At 45.0% G+C, this 20,695-nt stretch overlaps 1 protein-coding gene across 4 annotated transcripts in view; it reads left to right on the plus strand.

The window, feature by feature from the left end:
* Window positions 1-20,695, plus strand: part of DMD (dystrophin) — a 2,615,032-nt gene that overhangs the window by 2,250,496 nt on the left and 343,841 nt on the right. The window lies entirely within an intron of this gene.

The raw sequence follows: 20,695 nt of genomic DNA on the forward strand, positions 1-20,695 counted from the left end.
TGCTACCAGCACATCTTCTAAGAAGACAACTTCTATTGCAGGAAGGACTGTGGAAGACAGGAGAGCTAGACTCAATCCTGAGATTGTTGATGACTTCTTATTCATCCGCAGATTAAAAAATCATAACAGTGCTTCACAAGGCATATTTCTCACTCTAGGGCATACAGAACGGGTTGTATTTTGTACCCCTGGACATTTTAACAGTGTGGATTAGGATTCCTTGGGGTAGTAGAAGTCAGGTAATGTTGGGGTTGGAAGTTAGAGGCTGGTGGTGGGAAGGAGGGTTATTATAGCTGCTCATTGTTATCCTTGTTTTCTATTTGTAATTTATACACAACAGTTGCACAGCATATTGTTCCTTTTTATACTTTAATAAAAAGATTTAAATATAAAATCATAATTGTTCAAGGCTTCTGCAGATGAGAACAGAGCCCACGGGGACAGGGTGTGGACAGAGACAGGGCCTGTGGAAACGGGGCAGGGACGGAGACAGGGTCTGAGAGGACGGGGTGGGGACAGAGACAGAGCCCACAGGTACGGGGCAGGGACAAATTTTATCCCCGTGTCATTCTCTAATGTAGACATGAAAAAAAAGGAGGAAAAAGAGGCCTTTTTCCTCCATTTTTTTTCCTCATAGAGCGATATGCCTACGTACCTCGCTACTTTTCCTGGTTTGGATGGGATTTCCTCTATGACACTTTAGTGTAGACTATTTATTAGAAATTCCTCCTTCAACGTAGTTCTTGATATTGCTGTAAAAGGAAATAGGCAACATTCAAATGGATTTTTGTTTTCGTTGGCCGCTGTTTGTGTATTTGCAGCAGTGATTCGGATACTGACAGACTGAAAATCCCTCTAATCGCCTGACTGTCTGTATAATGAAGGGACCAAACGAGGGTGGTGCTGAGAAATTAACCCGAGAGCGGCGAAATTAAGCCACTGCCCAGAAAATCCAAACATTTAGTTGCTGTATAATACATATTTCAATCATCGCCGACTAACCACCCAAGACGAACAGAAGTATCCCCCTAACAACAGACCACAAAAATATGAATAAAGAAAAAGTAGGGGGGTAGACCAAATGTATTTCCAAACAGTACGTTTAGTCAAAAAACGCAAAGACTCGACGCAGTCCTGCGTTTCAACCCTTTTTGCTCGGAACGAGTTCTCTTAGCGATACCCTGTTGCTCAACATTTCTATGCTGTCCCATTGGATTCTTTAGCCTATCTGTTTATTATCATAGGTGGCTGAGACATCTTGTTTGACTCCTGAAGCAGGCGCAGTTAGCGCCGAAACCCAGGCCTGTGTCGAGCCTTTGAATCTTTTTGAATAAAACTACTGTTTGGAAATACATTTGGAGGGGCATTTTTGACCGGGGACGCCCATCTCTAAGGGCCCCCATCTCCGAGGACGGCGCCGTGAAGGGGCGGGGCCAACCGTATTACCAGCATTTAAACGTCTATTTTACAAAGCTGGGATATGCACGTCTCAAACCCAAGTGCATGCAAATGGCAAGGAGGTGTGACCTGGACATGTTTTGGTAAGGTCATAGGGACCGATGTGCACCACCAGCTTTGAACCCGGCTATTCAGTTCGGGGCCATATCCAGCAACCGACATTGAATATCTGGCTTTACTTTGGCCGCTAAAATGTTAACCGGCTATGCCGATATTCAACGCTAACCGGTTAACATTTTACCGCTCACGGATAGTCCCTGCTATTTAAGCGGCTCAACATAGTCAGTTAGGAGCTGAATATCCATGTCTAACCGACTGTGTTGCGTGATATAGCCAGTTAGCAACTGGCCGCTAACTGGGATTTTCAGCTGGAGATAACCGGTTATCTCCCACTGAATATCTGCAGTTAGGCGCTTTATCAGGGGGATAGACTTTATTTCCTGATTCAGAAGGAGACTAAACTTCTGGGTCCTAAAAGCCTGACTTTGGACGTTACACCTGCTACCAAGCACTTTAAGCATTACTGTTATTGGGCAGCACTCCACTGGAGGAATTGAAGGGGGGGGGCGGTGGCCTCCGTAAACCTCTACTGTTTTTTGTTCCCCTCCCCCCAAATGTCAAACCGGTCACTGTGACAGTGTCTGGATAATAACCGGTTATGTTTTCAAGGTCAGAAAGATAAACCGGTATATGCTGGTTTTGAACCCACTGATTTTATTTTTCTGAAATGAATATTTATGCTGCATGCCCTGATGCATAAACATCCATTTCTGAAAGCAGAGCAGACTCTATGTCAGCAGTTTCTGATGTAGAACAAGTGGAAGTAAATCGATTTTTTACTCTTTCCAAAAGTACAAAGACTAGGAGACACTCGAGGAAGTTACATGGAAATACTTTAAAAACAAATAGGAGGAAATATTTTTTCACTCAACGAATAGTTAAGCTCTGGAACTCTTTGCTGGAGGAGGTGGTAACAGCGGTTAGCGTATCTGGGTTTAAAAAAGGTTTGGACAAGTTCCTGGAGGAAAAGTCCATAGTCTGCTATTGAGACAGACATGGGAAGCAACTGCTTGCCCTGGGATTTGTAGTATGGAGTGTGGCCATGATTTGGGTTTCTGTCAGGTACTTGTGACCTGGCTTGGCCACTGTTTGGAAAACAGGATTCTGGGCTAGATGGACCATTGGTCTGACCCAGTGTGGCTACTCTAATGTTCTTAGGGATATCCTGAGAACCTGACCATTGCTGGCACTTGATGACTGTGAGTGAAGACCAAGGTTCTAAGCACACAAGAACATAAGAATAGCCATACTGGGTCTGACTGATGGTCCATCTAACGCAGTATCCTGCTTCCAGCAGTGAGCAATCCAGGTCGCAAGTACCTAGCACAAACCCAAATAACAACAAGATTCTTTAATCCCAAAGAATAACAACATTCCTGAATCCCAAAGAGGAACAAGATTCCTGAATCCCAAAGAGGAACAAGATTCCTGAATCCCAAAGAATAACAACATTCCTGAATCCCAAAGAGGAACAAGATTTCTGAATCCCAAAGAGTAACAAGATTCCATGCTACTAATCTCAGGGCAAACAGTGGCTTCCCCATGTCTATCTCAATAGCACACTACAGACTTTTCTTCCAGGATCTTGTCCAAACCTTTTTTTTAAACCCAGATTCACTAAACGCTGTTACCACATCCTCTGGCAACGAGTTCCAGAGCTTACCTATTCCTCCTATTTGTTTTTATTTATTTATTTATTTTTATTTGTAGCATTTGTATCCCACATTTTCCCACCGATTTGCAGGCTCAATGTGGCTTACGTTTGCCGTTATGGTGGATGCCATTTCCGGGTAACAGAGTTACAAATGGTTTTGCATTAATGTGCGAACATACATGGTAAGAAGTATATAATGGAACATACATGGAACATAACATAGATGGTACAGATCATGGTATAAATATTATGTGTGTATATATATATATATATATATACCATGTGCATACAGACATGGTTAAGAAGAATACATTAAGGTATTACATGAAGGTTTCTGAGTAATAAATTGGATTGTAACTTACGTTAGGTCATCGACTATCGAGAGAAAGTATCACCATGTAATTTCATGGATTGCCCCCTAGTCTTAGTACTTTTTGAACGAATAAACAATCGATTCACGTTTACCCGTTCTACACCACTCAGGATTTTGTAGGCCTCTATCATAACCCCCTCAGCCGTCTCTTTTCCAAGCTGAAGAGCCCTAACCAAGTGAAATGAGTACCTCATGCACACATCATAAACAGGGTACATCCCTTGAAACAACACAGGCTAGTGGGAAAGTGTATTCACAGTGATTTATGGGCAGTTGAGAATTTTCAGCTTGATTTTGGATAGTTTTCAGACTTTTGGGGGGGTTTGTCTCAAGCTTTTCAAATGTAAATCTTTTTGGCGCATGGAATTCAACTTTTATGAGTTAATTCTTTGGCTTTTGTGCATTAAATGAATTTAGCTTGTACTTTATGCGCATGTAAAATCAATGAACCACATTAGCACTAACAGATGCAGGATCTGCACAGCCAGTTGCATTTGAAACAAAGGTCTGATGCCAAGAGAGAGAGAGGAAAAAACAAAGGGAGAGTCTCAAAGATCAGAATTTCAAAAGACAGATGTAAATGTAAGGGGGGAGGGGGAAGCTTGCTTCAGGGCAGTCCATAGGAAGATTGAAACCCACAGAACATTTATTTTATCCTGGTCCTCTTCCTGTCTTTACATAAGTACATAAGTATTGCCATACTGGGAAAGACCAAAGGTCCATCGAGCCCAGCATCCTGTTTCCAATCCAGGTCACAAATACCCGGCAAGATCCCAAAAAAGTACAAAACATTTTATACTGCTTATCCCAGAAATAGTGGATTTTCCCCAAGTCCATTTAATAATGGTCTATGGACTTTTCCTTTAGGAAGCTGTCCAAACCTTTTTTAAGCTCCGCTAAGCTAACCGCCTTTACCACATTCTCTGGCAACGAATTCCACATTGAGTGAAGAAATATTTTCTCCGATTCGTTTTAAATTTACTACATTGTAGCTTCATCGCATGTCCCCTAGTCCTAGTATTTTTGGAAAGCATGAACAGACGCTTCACATCTACCCGTTCAACTCCACTCATTATTTTATAGACCTCTATCATACCTCCCCTCAGCCGCCTTTTCTCCAAGCTGAAGAGCCCTAGCCGCTTTAGCCTTTCCTCATAGGGAAGTCGTCCCATCCCCAGCACACGTACACTCCTCTCCGAGGGTGCGGGTTCCCTCTGGCGGGAAGGGATTTCTCTTCCAGGCTCAGGTGTAGATTTCCCTCTTCACCGATCTGACGAAGAAGGGCAACTTTCAAAAGCTAATCAAGAAATGTATTAAGTTATGATTACCTTTAAAAGTGGACTAACACGACTACCACACCTCTTCACCAAAAATATTGCTCTAACTAACTGTATAAAAATATAAGAATAGCCATACTGGGTCAGACCAATGGTCCATCTAGCCCAGTATCCTGCTTCCAGCAGTGGCCAATCCAGGTCAAAAGTACCTGGCAGAAACCCAAATAGTAGCAACATTCCATATAGAACCCACAGACATCACATGAAAATAGCCGGTGCCAGTCAAGCCCCCACCCCTGTGGCCAACACTTTACTGCACCAGTGATTTCACAGTAAGAATACTGAAAGGTAATTTTAAAACAATACAAGAATGATTGAATATTTTAACACCCAACAGACAGGACTTAATAAGGATCTGGGTTTTCTAACCCATTATAAACCATAAGCTGTATTTCTCTGTTTATTACCCTCCTCTCACCTACCCACACCCATCCTGTTAGACTATCAATGAAATGCTTTGATGTCCCCATGCATACCTCCGACCCACCCCCACCCTTCCACTCTGTCAGACAGTCAAAGTAATGCTTTGATGTTTCTCTCATATATACTATCTGCTACCTCGTTTGCTTATTTCCGATCTGAGGAAGAAGGGCAACCTTCGAAAGCTAATCAAGAAATGTATTAAGTTATGTCCAATAAAAAAGGTATCATCTTATTTTCTTTTCCATGTTTTATTTTGATTGATTTCTATTGATAACCATATAGAACCCCAAAGAGTAACAAGATTCCGGAATCCCAAAGAGTAGCAACATTCCATGCTACCAATCCCAGGGCAAGCACTGGCTTCTCCCATGTCTATCTCAATAGCCTATTATATCTAATTTTTCATTTAGTGCAATATATTCTAACTTATAATAAGATGGATTTCTTAGCCCCTGGCATTCGCATACAGACATTTCAAACTATGTTTGTTGTTCCTATTTACATCATGCTCAGTACTTGACAGTATTAATTTGCAATCTTTTGTCTGATTTTTATTTTTATTTAAGGACACCTGATCTACTAAGGTCTCTTTTGCAACCTCACTATCAGGATACCCTATCTTCCCTGTTTTGGTGATATCTTTGGAAGATACCTTATCCCGAACCTTGCACTTTTGAGCGACTGCCGGCCTTCACCCCCCCCCCCCCCCCCCCCCCCCCCCGTTTCTTGTTTAAAAGCTGCTCTGTCTCCTTTTTAAATGCCGATGCCAGTAGCCTGGTCCCACCCTGGTTAAGGTGGAGCCCATCCTTTCGGAATAGGCTCCCCTTCCCCGGAATGTTGCCCAGTTCCTGGCAAATCTAAAACCCTCCTCCCTGCACCATCTTGTCATCCATGCATTGAGACTCCAGAGCTCTGCCTGTCTCTTAGGCCCTGCGCGTGGAACAGGTAGCATTTCAGAAAATGCTACCCTAGAGGATCTGGATTTGAGCTTTCTACCTAAGAGCCTAAATTTGGCTTCCAGAACCTCTCTCCCACATTTTCCTATGTCATTGTACCAAGACAGGCGACTCCTCCCCAGAACTATCTAAAATCCTATCTAGGTGACGCGTGAGGTCCGCCACCTTTGCACCAGGCAGGCAAGTCACCAGGCGATCCTCACGTCCACCAGCCACCCAGCTATCTATATGCCTAATGATCGAATCACCAACTACAACAGCTGTCCTAACCTTTCCTTCCTGGGCAGAACTTGGAGACATATCCTCGGTGCGAGAGGATAGTACATCCCCTGGTGGGCAGGTCCTGGCTACAGGAGTACTTCCTACTTCACCAGGGTGATGCTCTCCTTCTAGGAGACCTCCCTCCTCCAGGGTAGCACAAGGGCTACCAAACTGGAGGTGGGACTTCTCTACAACATCCCTGTAGGTCTCCTCTATGTACCTCTCTGTCTCCCTCAGCTCCACCAAGTCTGCTACTCTAGCCTCAAGAGAACGGACACATTCTCTAAGAGCTAGGAGCTCTTTGCATCGGGCGCAAACATATGACATCTCACCAACTGGGAGATAATCATACATGTGACACTCAATGCAAAAGACTGGATAACACCCCTCTCGCTGCTGGACTGCTGACTCCATTTTAGTGTTCTTGAGTTTTTCAATAATTTAAAGCTTGCAGTGCCTGCTAGATTCTATCTGTTAATGTTGTGGTACAAAGTTTTTAAAACTAAGTGGAAAAGACTATGGAGATTAGTTGATAAAATTTGCTTTTTATATTTTTATTTTGCCTATCACTAACCTACAATTTCTCCTTTAAACCCCAATCTTTAAGTTCCCAAAGCACAGAGCTAAATAGTGTTCACTTACCAGAGAAATGTCCTCTTCTCTCTGAACTTCTCAGAATTCCAGAGTTTAATTACACATTAAGTGAAGAAATATTTTCTCCAATTCGTTTTAAATTTACTACTTTGTAGCTTCATCGCATGCCCCATAGTCCTAGTATTTTTGGAAAGAGTAAACAAACGATTCACGTCTATCTGTTCCACTCCACTCATTATTTTATAGACCTCTCTCTCTCTCTCTCTCATTTTCGTTAGCTTGAGGGTCAAGCTCCCAACTTTGCTCTTTGCTTCAACGGTCAAGCAGAAGGTTGGACAAAACCTGTGACTTTCACATACACTTTAGCACTTCACACAAAAGACACTAACCACGTAAGGGAGTTTTCACACTGGATGAATTAACTAGGCCAAGACTGAGCTTTAAACTCAGGGCAAGCACTGCTTCTTCCAACAAGTCCACAAAAATCCACCCCGACCTCTCTGGCTTATATAGGTAAAGGCAGAACCATTGCAGTCTCCCTGCAGGGGGATGCTGTAGCATGCCTCCTCTCTCTACAGTAAATTAGTATAGCCCTGAAAACAGGAACCTATTGGGCTAGCGAAGGACTTGAAGTGATCCTTACATAGATGATCATCATACTCAAATCATTTAAAGGCCCTTTTAAAGCATCAGACTGCAAGTAGGCCGAATTTACCAATAAAATTCACTGTTGTTTCATATTTCCCAGAGGTGTAATCTAATGAGGTGAGTTCTCCAGCCCTGTTCCCACAGTATTCTTCAAGAGGCTCCTAGGCCTTGTTTCAGAGCTTGGCTTAGTGTACGTTAAAGTGCATGTAGGTAGTTTTTCCGTTTCGTTTGAGCTGCAGATCCCTTCCACAGAGTCTATAATCAATCTGAATTAAGCTGTCCTACATTTCTTAATAATCCCCTTATTATGTTGTACAGTGGCCTCCAAGTGACTGTTGAAAGTTAAATCATCTTAAATGGCTTTTTTTTTTCAGTTGTCAACTTCTCAAATCTCAACAAAGTAAACAGTTAGTATTTTTATTTTATTTACATTTGTACCCCGCACTTTCCCACTCATGGCAGGCTCAATGCAGCTTACATGGGGCAATGGAGGATTAAGTGACTTGCCCAGAGTCACAAGGAGCTGCCTGTGCCTGAAGTGGGAATCAAACTCAGTTCCCCAGGACCAAAGTCCACCACCCTAACCACTAGGCCACTCCTCCACTGTTGCTACTATTTGAGATTCTACATGGAATGTTGCTATTCCACTAGAAGTCGGCCCTTGCACATCACCAATGTGGCCGCGTAGGCTTCTGCTTCCGTGAGTCTGACGTCCTGCATGTACGTGCAGGACGTCAGACTCACAGAAACAGAAGCCTGCGCAGCCTTCTACATGGAATGTTGCTAGTGGAATAGCAACATTCCATGTAGAATCTCCAATAGTAGCAAAATTCCATGTAGAATCTCCAATAGTATCTATTTTATTTTTGTTACATTTGTACCCTGCGCTTTCCCACTCATGGCAGGCTCAATGCGGCTTACATGGGGCAATGGAGGGTTAAGTGAATTGCCCAGAGTCACAAGGAGCTGCCTGAAGTGGGAATCAATTATCGCAATTCTTAATAAGCCAAACGCTGTAGGCCTGTAGGAAAGTTTCTTAAAGAGCCTTTAAAATGAGCGGACCAACCAGTTGCACAGATACATGTAGTGGGCCACATGCACTAGACTATTTGAGGGTACAGTGGGGGGGGGGGGGGTAAAATTTAGCCTCTGTCGTAAAACAACAGGGTTTGGAGTCCGATGGTTTCAGCTACAGTGGATTTACTTTATAAAGAAACAGCTGACGCGCACAAGCTGCACTTTGAAGTTTTATCTAGACAAGCTTTATTAAAAATGTTGTTGTCTGAAGGAAGAACAGGGCTATATCTAGGGCAAATGACTTTGGTTCATTTTCAGTTCATTTAAGTTTTTCACTGATTACCAGGCTTCTTTATTTTTTTTCGTCACTTTCTTTCACACCATCATTTTAACAATAAGGGCCCTGTTTACAAAGCCACGCTGTAGGCGTGCTAACGTTTTTCACTATCGCTAGAGACACCCTCTAGCATTAGCACGCGCTAATTTTTAGGGCGTGCTAAAAACACTAGCACACCTTAGTAAACAGGGCCATAAATGTTAAATGCGCGCTAGAATGTTTTTTAACCCGTCTTCAATCATAGGTTAAGGCAAGTTAACCTATCTAGTGCACACTAATGGGTCAGTATTTCAAAGCACTTAGCGAACAGCAGCATTATCCAGATTGTTGGGTCTCTCTCCTGATTTTCAGAGGCAGTATATGGACGGGGGGGGGGGGTCATTAAAATGATTAGTGACCGCTCAGCATAGCTGCCAAAAGGGGGAGCAGGGGGGACAAAATTCCCCGGGCCTGGGCCTCCAAGGGGGGCCCGGCGCCGCAGTCCCACCCACCCTCCGTCATCGACCGTCTGCCACTGTACCGAGCCCCCTGCATTAAAATCACAGTGCCTCTCACCTCCGTGTGAAAGCGCTGCAGGCAGGGCAGCAGATCACCTCCCTTCAGGCCTCCTTCCCTCCCTGTGTCCCGCCCTCGTTTGACATAACTTCTGCAAGGGCAGGACACAAGGAGGGAAGGAGGGCCAAAGGGAGGCGATCTTCTGCCCTGCTGCCTGCAGTGCTTTCACACGGAGGTGAGAGGCACTGTGATTTCAATGCAGGGTGCCCAGCCCGGTGGCGGACAGGGGGGGGGGGGTGGAAGGAGGAGTGGTGGCAACCTTGGGGGGGTGGAGGGGGGAGCGGCGGCAGCGACCTCGGGGGTGGTGGAGGCGGCCTTGCCCCGAGCCCAGCCCAGTCTCTCGGCGGCCCTGCCGCTCAGCGCTATCTACGTAGTGTAGATTGTAAGCTCTCTTGAGCAGGGACTGTCCTTCCCCATGTTTAAACTTGTACAGCGCTGCATAACCCTGGCAGCGCTATAGAAATGCTAAGTAGTAGTAGTAGTAGTTTAGGGAGAGTATGGGCAGTCCTTGGACTTCAAAAAAGGATTGGACGGCTTCCTGGAGGAAAAAGCCATAGAATGTTATTGAATGGATGAGGGAATAATGCAGTATTTCTAGGATGGGCGGGACAAATTGCTTGTTCTTTTGGCCGCTGTCGGTGACAGGGTGCTGGGCTCGATGGACCTTGGTCTGTCCCAGCATGGCGATGCTTATGTACTTATGTACTTCGGGTGTGGGCACTGTTCAGTCTGCCATCCAGATAGATTTTCAGAATGCTGGCCTCATAATCGCTGGCCTTTCTGATAAGGCTGCTGGTTCCAATTCCGTCTGGATATTCAACGCCTGCCACTGTCCGCTTTTCCTCAGTCCTGACCCCCATCATGCATAAGTTTATAGAATTCTGTCAGTTACATATGTAACCTAATATAATAGTTAGCTGCTGATTGGTGTTAACAAGCACTTAGCAGTTATCTGCATTACTTGCTTAATCGGGATTCTAGAAATTGCGAGGACCAAATCCGTAGCGTGCAATTGCAATGAGGGCGTGAACCTGGGAGGGTCATGGGCGTGCCTTGCACTTACGCACACAAGTTCTAGAATGCTAGCATTTACACACCTAACTGCCTACAGCAGCCATCGTCCTCACCCCTAAAGTGAGGTGCCTTTCGCTAGTACTCTATAATGACGAGGCTTCAGAACTCACTACAGTACAGAAACAGTTCTACTCACATTACTAGCAAAATTTAAAAGGAAATCTCACTTGGGAAAAACATCCTCCTACTACGACATGTCCAGCGCATTCGACATAGCTGATCACCAAATCGTACAAAGAATATTAGATAAAATCAGAATCAGAGGAAAGGTGATTGAATGGTTCATTGGATTCCTGACTACTAGGTCTTACTAAGTAAAGATGAATTCCATCACTTCTCCCCCTTGGAAAGCAGACTGCGGAGTCCCCCAGAGCTCATTGCTCTCCCCAGTATTATTCAATCTACTGAAGACACCCCTGGCCTGGTCACTGTCCAAACAAGGCTTCAACCCCTGCATATATGCCGATGACTTGACAATATTCATCGCTTTCAAGAAGAACTTGTCTGAAATCACTACCAGGATCTCGGACTGCATAAGCGCCATGGAAATCTGGACATCAGCATTTGAATTAAAATTGAACAGGGAAAAAACACATTGCCTAATACTAACATCACCACACAGTACCGAACGATTCACAAACATCAACGCAATGGGCACATCACTCCCAATAGCAGACAAACTGAAAATCCTAGGACTAATCATAGACCACAAGTTTTCCTTCAATCACCAGTTACTACCTACTTATCATTTCTATATCACTACTAGACATACGCAGTGTTGTACACTAGACATGAAGAGACAGTCCCTGCTCAACAAAGCTTACAATCTAATTAGGACAGACAAACAGGACAAATAAGGGAAAAGGACAAAGAATAGCAAGATTCCGGAATCCCAGATTAGCAAGATTCTATGCAGAATCCCAAAGAGTAACAAGATTCCGGAATCCCAAAGAGTAGCAAGATTCTACTACTTATCATTTCTATATCACTACTAGACATACGCAGTGCTGTACACTAGACATGAAGAGACAGTCCCTGCTCAACAAAGCTTATAATCTAATTAGGCCAGACAAACAGGACAAATAAGGGAATTACTAAGGTGGGAATGATAAAACATGGGCACTGAACAAGTGAGTAAGGGTTAGAAGTTAAAAGCAGCATCAAAAAGGTGGACTTTTAGCTTAGATTTGAAGACAGCCAGAGATGGAGGTTTATCGTACCGGCTCAGGAAGTCTAAAACACAGCAGCAAGACTCATTCTTGGAAAAAAACGAGTTGATAGAGCAAAACCACTACTACAACAGTTAACACTGGCTACCCATCAAAGCACGCATTTCCTTTAAGATATGCACCATGGCCCATAAAGTAATCTTTGGTCTCGCACCAGAATACATGGTTGGCCTTATAGATTTACCAATACTCAACGCTAACAAAAATGCAAGAACCTACCTCACTCTCCACTATCCCAAATGCCAAGGTCTAAAACACAAATCTACACTTCCAACCAGTTTCACATATGTCTGCACCAAAACTTGGAACTCTTTACCGAAAGAATTAAAATCCATTCCGAATACATCTCAAAGCCCACCTATTTAGGAAATTTCTGTCTGATGAAACCACACAACCAAGGAGATCTCGGCCATCACATCACAACCGTGGTCACTGAACGAACCGAACCAGGCTTGCATCAATATCAAACATCTAGAAACTTGTTTATCTGATTTACTGTAAGCCACATTGAACCTACCGCAGGTCGGAAAATGTGGGGTACAAATGCAGAAATAAAATAAAAAATAAAATAGTCAGTATATAATTCATGCTTAGTGCCCAGCAACCCTGTACCTAACTTTGGGTTAACTGTAGAGAATTATCCCCTGAATGTTCAGATTTTGTAATCATTGTGGCTGGTGACTGCAGTTAGGCAGAATTACCTGAATGTTAAAAGCATGAATTCACTTCTTCCACATTTCCCAGAGGTCTAATCTAACAAGATTAGTCCACCAGCTCGTTCCCACAGTATTCAAGAGGAATCTAGGCCGTGTTTTAGAGCTCGGCTTAGTGTACGTTGAAGTGCGTGTAGGCTGCTGGACTGCAGCAGCTCCGTATCAGTCCATAAATCTTTTAAGGTATAATAATGAACAAAATGCACATCCTCAGCTGTAGGATTGAGAGTTTAAGCTTCATTGGGATCATCCTGTTCTGATGTATATCTGTAGTTAGACTGTGGCTAGTCACGCATTGTTCTCACCTCTGCTCTGTATTGAAAGCTGGTAAGATTTTGAGCCATTAATCATAATATTTTCATTGGCTTCTATGTGAAGCATCCCCATTAGCAAAACACTTGGGGAAGACTTTATATATACACTAGTAAAAAAGGCCCGTTTCTGACAACAAATGAAAGGTTTTCCTCGGAGTGTGTATGTTTGAGAGAGTGTGTGTGAGAGTGACTGTGTGTGAGAGAGAGAGTGAATGTGCGAGTGTGTGAGAGAGAGAGAGAGTGAGTCTGGGTGTGAGTGTGTCTGTGAGAGAGAGTGTGTGAGAATGAGAGTGTGTGCAAGTGCGTATGTGAGACAGTGTGAGAGAGAGAGAGTGTGTTTCACACAGATACAGTGTGTGCGAGAGAGAGAGTGTGTGTGAGACCAAGAGAGTGTGTGAGTGACTGTGTGACACATAGAGAGTGAATGTGATACAGTGTGAGACATAGAGTGTATGAGAGACAGTGTGTGAGAGTGAGAGAAAGACATTGACTGTGAGAGAGTGTGTGTGTGACAGAGATACCTCCCCCCCTCTCTCGTGTCTGAGTGTTACTGTGCAGGACGCTGAGCTGTGGCTGTGCTTCAAGGAACTGACCAATCCTATTTAATAGAATGCACCTCCAACATTCTGAAGCCGAGAAACCTCGTGTGGTTGGTCACTTCTGCTTGTGACGAACCCGGAAGTAGGTGATGTCAATTCAGGAGATGGATACAGAGAGCAGGAATGCCTCAGCCATGCAGTCAGCTTCAGAATGTTGGAGGTGCATTTTATTATATAGGATGAGTGTATGATCATGTCAACTGCACAGTGTGGAACTGACACCCTTGTGGGATCCCACATTCATAGCAGGCCACAGGAGGACATGCGTCCCAGCATGCATTTCAAATAGACATCCAGAAATCGATGCAGGGACATGAGGTGTTTGGCATAGGCCAGGGAATCAAGAAAAGCATGAGGGGAGATGTGATACAGGTCTATAAAATAATGAGTGGAGTGGAACAGGTAGACGTGAATCGATTGTTTATTCTTTCCAAAAATACTAGGAATAGGGGGCACGCATCAAAGCTACAAAGTAGTAAATTTAAACGAATTGGAGAAATGTTTTTCTTCACTCAATGTGGAATTCGTTGCCAGAGAATGTAGTAAAAGCAGTTAGCTTAGCAGGGTTTAAAATAGGTTTGGATGGTTTCCATAGACCAAGCAGCATGTATTGTACTTTTTTGGGATCTTGCCAGGTATTTGTGACCTGGATTGGCCACTGTTGGAAACAGGATACTAGGCTTGATGGACCTTCGGTCTGTCCCAGTATGGCAACACTTCTGTACTTACGTAAGGAGGATACTGTGGCTTAACTGTGCAGTTTGTAATAAGATTCCAACAGCAAGCCTAGCTGGATAAAAGGAGGCTTCAGAACATAGCAGACATTATCCGGTATCCGAAGAGATAGACCAAGGAAAGGATACCCAGGATGCAGAGTCAGGCTGAGGTTGGAGAGGTGAGAGAGTTTTTAATTTAGGGACAGCAGGGAGGCAGGAAAAAGAATGAGGACAGCCTGGTTGGCATGAGAATATTTTCAGGGTGGAGAAGGGTGAGACACAGGAAATTGGGGTAAGGGGAAATAGAAAAGGGTGAGATGAAAGAAGGCTAGGGTTGACCATAAGGGGAAGAGGGTGAGAGACAGTGGTGTGCTGGAGCGGGCTCTCACGGGCTCGCGAGAGCCGTTTGTTAAGTTTTTAAGAATTTTGGGAGCCGGTTGTTAAAGTAGGCCTCCCCATGGCTACTTTAACAACTGACTCCCAAAATGTGGGCTTGGGCCCCCTCCTGAATTCTCTTTTACTTTGCTGGCAGTGAGTAAATAGACTGCTGCTGCTCCCTGCTCCTTGTTTCTGACTCTGAGCATCAGGCTGGGACTTTTCATGCAAGCGCAAGAAGGTTCCATCATAAGTACATAAGTACATAAGTAGTGCCATACTGGGAAAGACCAAAGGTCCATCTAGCCCAGCATCCTGTCACCGACAGTGGCCAATCCAGGTCAAGGGCACCTGGCACGCTCCCCAAACGTAAAAACATTCCAGACAAGTTATACCTAAAAATGCGGAATTTTTCCAAGTCCATTTAATAGCGGTCTATGGACTTGTCCTTTAGGAATCTATCTAACCCCTTTTTAAACTCCGTCAAGCTAACCGCCCGTACCACGTTCTCCGGCAACGAATTCCAGAGTCTAATTACACGTTGGGTGAAGAAAAATTTTCTCCGATTCGTTTTAAATTTACCAGAAACAAGCAGCAGAGAATGGTGGCAGTCCATTTATTGGCTGGTGGGGCTCGGCAAAGGTATGCCTAGTGTGCCCGCACAAGGGAGGGGAGAGAGAGGCATGTATTCCCCCCTCCTCCCCCCAAATTTCAGGGCCAGCTATGCCCGGAGAGAGAGCCCGTTGTTAAAAATTTACCAGCACACCCCTGGTGAGAGACTTAGGGAGGGTGGGGTAAAAGAAACGGAAGGAGAATGGGTTCAGTGTAAAGGGTAAGATGCATATGGAATAGGGGGTAAGGGGTAGCAAGGGAGGATGAGGTGGAAGAGGGCTAAAGTAGGAAAAGGAGAAAGCGGGCCTTGGGAGGGGAAGAACAGGGACAGAACTGGAGAGGGAGGTGGCGGGTTCAGGATAAACATGCGTGAGACACGCAAGGGTGAAAGGAAAGAGTGGGGGTTGGGACTTGATAAAACTGCTCATGGGAAAGAACGGTGAACAAGAGAGAGAAGACCGTCAAGGGGTCAAATGGTTGAGGGAGGAATAAATTGTGAGTTACTGCCACCACAGCGCAGGGGCCCCCTCCAGTACTTATTCAAAAAGAATGGCCAAGGAAATTACAAAAAAAAAAAAAGGTGCCTTTCTTTATAGTTGAAGCTTGTTATGATAACACTAAGGTGAGCTTGTGGTGTATTATTTTCCAGATGAGGCCTGCACGTCATTCCTGCATCGATTTACAGAGACATCACAGTCCTGCTGCTCGAACTTAGCATCCGCACAGATGTGATAGTGTCAGGGAGCCCCTGTTATCAGTCACCTCACAAACCATTTCGTATTTGGTGAGCGGAAAAACTGTTTCTCTTGAAACTGGCTTGCAACAGACCCTAACCTCAAATCTGAAAAATAGACTCAAAGCTTCCTTCTACCAAACAGCATCCAGAAAAGGAGCAACATTTTTTCATTGCCGTCTCTCGGCTACCCCGGAGGATGCAAACTGTGCATGTCAGAGAAAAAATAATCCCCTCATTGTTGATGCTGCCGCCCCCAGCTCTTTTCTCACGCACGACCAAGAGGAATTGTGTGATCTGCTGACATATACGATTGCATCTTTGCATTTCTGGACTGCACAGGGCTTGACATTATTATTATTAGCATTTGTATAGCGCTACCAGACGCACGCAGCGCTGAACACCTGACATAGAGAGACAGTCCCTGCTCAATAGAGCTTACAATCTAAAAATATAATACAGACAGACATCTGGGGGATAGTTCAGAGGCCATGAATCCTAGTGATTCAGACACACTGTACTCCACGTTCACTTAGGGGGAAGCCTCAGATGTAACAGTACAGTGGATAAACCGCTCTCTGCTTTTCGGGGCCTTTTCCTATTGCAAAATCTCTCTCTGAAGGCTGTATTTCAGTGGAGCTTCTGAGCTTGGCCCTTGCTGTGCTAATGCTTTTCCTCCATGAAAACAGGAGAACGCCGCTGCCCAGTGGGTCACCGTATTTATAGCGATGATAAATTTATAGAGTCGTCTTTTAAATTATATTCGGTTAGATGAATACCTCCGTGTAAAATATTGCCTTTCAGCACACAGAGACATTAGCCAGCCCAGCTGTCTTCAGTGAAATGAATTTCCTTGACTCAGCTTTGCCTCTCGTATCACAATTCTTTGCTAAGAAACAGATTTTTTTTTCATGGGATTGTCTATCATGCGGTGCCTGGGGGGGGAAACGCTTTGAAAGATCGGGCGATAAATCTCAACCGGAGACATCACATCCTGTGCCTGGAGACAGGGACACCAGACCCATCAGATGAATGGCGTCTGGCATCAGTATTCATTTCTATAGCGTTACAAGGCACACGCACGCGGCTTCGCTGTCATCTTGGTTTAAGATTGCTTTCTCATTGCACCACGCTTCAAGCGCGATGGAGAAGCGTGAAATCAATTCGGGGGAAATAAGTAAACAATACAGTCCCCACTTCCTGGAGCTGACAGTCTGGTCAAGAAGACACACACTGGCATGACAATGCACTACGGCAAAGTATCTTTGCCCTAAAGAAAATCCTCAAATGGAATAAGAGGTTCCAGGAGCTTTTCAGGCTCATTTTCAAAACAGAAAAACGTCCAAATCAGTATTTTCAAAATCTCTTTTTAGACGTTTTTATCTGAAGTCCGTCAGAAGTGCATCTAAATCTCAAGGGGGCATGCCAGGGGCGTGTTCAAGGCTGGACTCTGGAAAAGGTGCAGCGAAGGGCGACTACAATGATAGCGGGGATGGGACGACTTCCCTATGAAGAAAGACTAAGGAGGCTAGGGCTTTTCAGCTTGGAGAAGAGACGGCTGAGGGGAGACATGATAGAGGTATATAAAATAATGAGTGGAGTGGAACGGGTGGATGTGAAGCGTCTGTTCACGCTTTCCAAAAATACTAGGACTAGGGGGCATGCGATGAAACTACAGTGTAGTAAATTTAAAACAAATCGGAGAAAATGTTTCTTCACCCAACGTGTAATTAAACTCTGGAATTCATTGCCGGAAAATGTGGTGAAGGCGGTTAGCTTAGCAGAGTTTAAAAAGGGGTTGGACGGTTTCCTAAAGGACAAGTCCATAAACCGCTACTAAACGGACTTGGAAAAATCCAAAATCCCAGGAATAAGATGTATAGAATGTTTGTACGTTTGGGAAGCTCGCCAGGTGCCCTTGGCCTGGATTGGCCACTGTCATGGACAGGATGCTAGGCTCGATGGACCTTTGGTCTTTTCCCGGTGTGGCATTACTTATGTACTTATGACTTGGGTGTAGTGTACAACGCTGCTGCGTATGCCTTGTAGCGCTATAGAAATGATAAATAGTAGTAGTAGTTCCTAAGATTTGGATGTTTTTCAGCCATAATGGAACAAAACAAAACAGGCCAGGACTAAAACTTAGACATTTTGAGCTAGACCTGTTTTTATTGTGAATAAGGCACAAAAAGGTGCCCCAAATACCCAGATGACCACTGGAGGGAATCAGAGATGACCTCCTCTCACTCCCCCAGTGGTCACTAACCCCCTCCCAACCCCTCAAATGTGATGAAAAACATTACTTGCCAGCCTTAGATGTTATACTCAGGTCCATTAGAACAGCATGCAGGTCCCTGGAATAGTCTAGAGGTGGGTGCAGTTCACTGCAGACAGGTGGACCCAGGCTCCTACCCCCCCCTACCTGTTACACTTTGAGCCCTCCAAAACTCACCAGAAACCCACTGTACCCACACATAGGTGCCCCCCTTCACCCATAAGGGCTATGGTAGTGGTGTACAGTTGGGGGTAGTGGGTTTTGGGGGGCTCAGTAGACAAGGTAAGGGAGCAATGGTGAGATGTGTGCCTGGGAACATTTTATGAAGTCCACTGCAGTGTCCCCTAGGGTGCCCTATTGCTGTCCTGGGATGTCAGGGGGACCAGTCTACTAAAAATGCTGGCTCTTCCTATATGCATTTTGCACTTGGACTTTATTTTTACCAAAATGGACCCAAAAAAAACCAAACCATCCAAATCACAAAACGTCCATAGTATTTTTTGAAAAAAAAAAAAAAAGATGTTTTTCTTTTTTGAAAATGACCTCCTTTCCTGTTCAGAATTTAGACGTTTTGTGTAAAACATCCAAATTCAGATTTACATAGTAGATGACGGCAGAAAAAGGCCTGCACGGTCCATCCAGTCTGCTCAACAAGATAAACTCATATGTGCTACTTTATGTGTATACCTGACCTTGGTTTGTATCTGTCATTTTCAGGGCACAGACCGTATAAGTCTGCCCAGCACTAGCCCCGCCTCCCAACCACTAGCCCCGCCTCCCAACCACGAGCTCTGCCACCCAATCTCCGCTAAGCTTCTGAGGATCCCTTCCTTCTGAACATGATTCCTTTATGTTTATCCCCCGCGTGTTTCAATTCCGTTACCGTTTTCATCTCCACCACCTCCCGCGGGAGGGAATTCCAAGCATCCACCACTCTCTCCGTGAAAAAGTACTTCCTGACATTTTTCTTGAGTCTGCCCCCCATTCAGATTTAGACGTCCTATCGAAAACTCCCCTCTTTGTGGCGTACAAAAATATTAAGGGGAGACAAAAAGGAAGACTAAAGTGGTGAGATTTAGGCTGGGTTTGAATGTGGGAGCAGAGGGAGCGTGATGCAGCCATTCCTTAAAGCCGTTCCAGGCTTTAGGTTCCGTAAGGTAGAAGTTGCTTAGTTGAGATTTGGGGATGGAGGGAAAGGGCACAGTACATGGTGCTTCGGGCTGTATCACTTTGCGCCTTTGCACTGGCCATTATTCCTATGTGAGGACGTCAGGACTCACAGAAAGAGAATCCAGATCAGCAACGCACCGGAGACCGGTGCTGAAGAGGACCGGCTGGTGGGGGTTGGGGACCCCCGCCAGCAAAGCTACCTGACGGCAGCGGCGGGGGAGGGTTGGCGTCGGCGGGAGGGGGGGTCGAATGTGACGGGGGAGGGTCGGCGGTGGGGGGGGGTGAGACAGGGGGCCAGGGCTAAATCTGCGGAGTCCCATGCCCCCGTGGCCCCACCTAGCTACGCTGCTGAGCAACAGGCTCCTGAGGCAGGCGTTTTGTATGCCGAAACACGGTTGCCGTGTCGAGTCTTTATATACGTTTGAAGAATAAAGTGGATTAGTTGAACCAGTGGCTTGCCTAGCTGTTCTTCTTTTCCCACTTCTGCATTTTCCGGAGACTTCATCAGCAACAGTTTGCATCCTGCATTTCAGCAGGTGAAACATTCTCCCAAAGGCAGCGCGTGACTCTGGGAAATAAATGGTCGAGGGTGGATATTCCAAGCCATTTAACCTGGCAGGAGAGACTCCTGCCCAATTAAATTGTCCTAGTTATTCAGTGGCCCTTAAGAGGACGGTGCCAGTGGACATCAGCTCTGATCACTGCAGCATTGTCCAGTTACTCGTGGGAAGTCTGAGGCAGAGTCAGGACAGAGCTAAGAGTTATTCGGTCACCTGTGAAATTCAGTTCTGCTGCTCTGTTATGCTGATGACTCCCAGATCTACCTCTCCACACCAGAGATTTCACCGGAATCAAGGCCCACATCTCAGCCTGCCTGGATGTCTCTTCGCCATCTGAAACTGAACAGGGCCAAGACTAAGCTTCTTATCTTTTCCCCAAAACCCACCTCTCCTCTTCCTCCATTCTCTGTTTCTGTGGATAAAGCTCTCATCCTTTCTGAGGTCTCAGCTCATAACCTTGGGGTCATCTTTGACTCCTCTCTCTCTCTCTCTTTCTCTGCACAAATCCAACAGGATGCTAAAACCTGTTTCTTTTTTCTATAATATCACCCAAATTTGTCCCTTCCTTTCCAAGCACACTACCAGAACCCTCATCCACGCTCTTATCACCTCTCGCTTAGACTATTGCAATTTGCTTCTCACAGGTCTCCCA

Source organism: Microcaecilia unicolor, chromosome 4 (genome assembly GCF_901765095.1).
Source record: "Microcaecilia unicolor chromosome 4, aMicUni1.1, whole genome shotgun sequence".
NCBI lineage: Eukaryota > Metazoa > Chordata > Amphibia > Gymnophiona > Siphonopidae > Microcaecilia > Microcaecilia unicolor.